The sequence below is a fragment of the Phalaenopsis equestris genome, unplaced genomic scaffold (genome assembly GCF_001263595.1).
Source record: "Phalaenopsis equestris unplaced genomic scaffold, ASM126359v1 Scaffold200557, whole genome shotgun sequence".
Classification (NCBI taxonomy): Eukaryota; Viridiplantae; Streptophyta; class Magnoliopsida; order Asparagales; family Orchidaceae; genus Phalaenopsis; species Phalaenopsis equestris.
The window spans coordinates 135,245-138,747 of NW_018220374.1; positions in this window are offsets into that span (position 1 = coordinate 135,245).

Genomic DNA, 3,503 nt, shown 5'->3' on the forward strand with positions numbered 1-3,503 from the left:
TATCAATTAGAAGATGTTTATAGATGCCAGTATCATTTATTTTCTTCTACAAATCAAGCCTTAGATGAAGTTATTTCTTTTCTAACTAGTGAGAAAGGACCTTGGAAAATAAAAAATGGAGTTAAAGTTAACTTTCCCCTTTCTATGTTAAATGTAGTGTCTAAGGCTTGACATTATTTTATTTCTGAAAGGATGATTCCAACGAACCATCATAATGAAGTAACCAAGGATAAAGTCATCCTTAACTACTATATTCAGCAAGTGATGGATATAAATATAGGCTCTATCATTTATATGAGCATTCGATCTATTGCTTTGGGAGTGACCACTGATGGATTGGCACACCCTGCTCTCATTCACACACTTTGTGAGCATGCATGAGCTGATTTCAGACCTGATGAGGAGATGATTGAGCCTCAGAGACCGATTGGGCCTGCGAACATCAAGACTTATGAGTCCCATGTTGATTGGAGATCTCGTAGATAGGCCAAGGATATTCCTTCTACTTGTAGAGCCCCTACTTTTAGTGATCCTCCTTCAAGTGACCCCAGCAACAGGGAGTTGTTGGGCTAGACGATGATTCGGCAAGGGAATATTTTGAGGATGGATCATAGGATGCATAATATGGAGGCCAGAAATGCTCACACTAATGATCTGATTCACCAGAAATTTGAGAATGATGCTGCATGATGCTGCTTATGATGATGTGCTGCTTATGATGATGCTTTAGTGAGATACCCGAGGGGTGACCATACAGTTCAGTTCTCTATTCACCCTCCTTATACTCCATATCACGCAGAAGTTAGATATGTCGATGATAAGGAAGATGATGACTGATGATATTTTTGCTTGTTTGTTTCTTTGTTTTTGTACTGTGTGATTGTATTATTTGTGTTGTGATGTTGTTGAAGACTTTGTTTGTTATGTAATGTGAAAATGTAATGTGGAAAACTATTTTCATTTTTAGAGTTTAGTTTAGTTTTGTTGTTATTATCATCACTGTGTTATGTATTGTGATTAGCTCTTTCTCAGCAAATTTTATATGAATTATGTGCAATTAAATGTTTTTAGCCTTGTAATTTTCATATTAGCACTTGCAGTATTTCAAAATTTATGTTCAAAAACTAGAATCTCCAAAAGGTATGATTTTTTCTTATGTATTTAATGCTTTCTTTCACCCTTCATTTTTAAAGTCCTTCATGCAAAAGTCTTTTAAAAATTTGAGTTTGGGGGGACGGTTAACTTGAGGTAACTATATTTATGTTTCTAAATATATAGTAAATTTAAGTAAAAATTTTCAATAATAAAGGTTAATACTAGGGGATAAGATATTCGGTAAAAGAGAATAAGACTATGTTTTTCTATTTTAAATTAAGAAATATGTATTTTTGAAGTATTAAAAATCTTAAAAGATTCATGTAAAAAGAAAAGAATTAAACTTTATAAAATTTTTAGGTTAATATAAATTTGTTAAGTGAAGAAATGTAAAAAGTTTTTAACTTTAAGAAGAGGATAGTGAAGTTCAAAAGCATTAAAAGCTATCCAGATATAGTAATCCTCACATATAGAAAAAAAAGATAAAAAAAAGGAAAAAATGTGGGGAGAAGCTTGAGGAGATGCCTAATTAAAAATTGGCTTTACTTGAATCAACTAAAAAAAAAAAAACTTGGACACATTTTTCTAAACTTTTGATTTGAATATTAACTTAATTTTTAATAAAGTTTTATAAAATACTTTTTCATATGAATTTCTTAAGTGATTTTAATATAATAAATTGCAATTTTTCTTGAAAAGAATAGAGGATCAGAAACCTTAGACTTAATTACTGAATATCCTTACACCTTTAGTATTAACTAGAGTTATTTTGAATATTTCTTAAGTTAAACTATTATATTTAGAGAACTAAAATATGAAACTCTAAAAGTTAAGTTTTTTACCATAAGTCATATTTTTATGTAGCAGAGAAGTTACTTGAGAACAAGTAACACATAAGTTTGGGGGATTTTGATACACTAAAAATATATGCATTTTTAGACCCATATTTTATATCTATTTTTTGTGATATTGCACTTTAATAGAAGGTATTTTGATGTTTTCTTACAGTTTGTTTATTTTTAGGGCTTAAAGCAAAAAGAAAGCAAAAAGGATGAAATTTGGAGTCAAAATGACATTTTTTGAGGAAATACTCATCGTCGGTAGCGCCAAGGTCAGTGCCGACGGCGCAGAACACCCGAAAGCTGGAGTATTTTTACTTAGCACCGACGACGCCAAACTAGCGCCGACTTCGCCAAAGGCGGTTCAGACCCCGTTTCTAGAAGGTTTGATGTATTTAGACAATTTTTGAAGAGTTTTTGGAGGCACCTCTTGGAGAACCAACCTTGGGCTTTATTTGGGGTCAAATTTCATCAGAAAAGGGGCGCCTCTACGTTCATTTTTTGCTCTAAACATTCCACCACGTTACATTTCCATAATACATCTTCATTCCACCACATTTTGGAGTCAATTAGTAATTTTGCTTTCATAATTTAGTCATAATCCATCTTCTTTTCAATAAATATTGGAGTCAATTAGTAATTTTGCTTTCATATTTTAGAGTTTTTGTAGTGAGATTTAGTGTGAAACTTTCTGTAACAGTGTTGGAGAAGGAGAAAAGTGAGAGAGTTCTTCTTCTTGCATTTCAAAGGAAAGGCTACAAAGGATTTGCTTTGAGAAAGAGTTCCAGATAAGTTTGTTTGTTTATTTAGTGTTGTATGAAATTTCTTTTATATATGAAATTTATTTTTTATCGTATCTTTCTCTTGAAGTCTGAGTAGTTTTCTCTATCTTTCCCCCTACTCTGAGATCTAGAGAAATGAAGAGATAATATGAATGTGCCATAATTAAAATATAAAATAAATTGTGATAATTTTTCAACTCCAAACTTAATTTACTTTTCAATTTGGTCATTTTATATGTTAAAATATGTTGTGAAACATATGATCCAGGAATGGAGTACGCGTTCTACAACAGAGTGAGGATCACATTTGATTTCATGAAAGAGAAGTTCGTTCATGAAATTAAGTGCAAATAAATAGGGAAATATTCTTTTTTGAGTGTAGAATTGGATAATCTTTAGGGTGACCGACTAAAATCCCCAATTTGGTCTTAGTGTTTAAAAAATAAAGCGATAGTTAGCCTTCAGGTGAAGGGAAGTGGGAGCTCTGGAGTGGGAGCTGGTATCCTCCTAGCCTAGCCACGGTTGGAGTTGGAGCCCGTATCCTCCTAGCCTAGCTACGGATTTAGGGACTAAACCTAAGATTAACCAATGATTTTCTTTGCACTCTATCAGGGTAGAGAATTAAAATTGCTCCTATTTGGCACAATACATATTATAAATATTTATTTCATCTCATTTCATAAGAATTTCATTGTAGTGGGAATGATGTTTTTTCACAATTAGTTGATTAGTAGTTATTATTAAAAATTTGCATTTCAGTTTTGCTAATAGTTAAGTAATTTAGTTT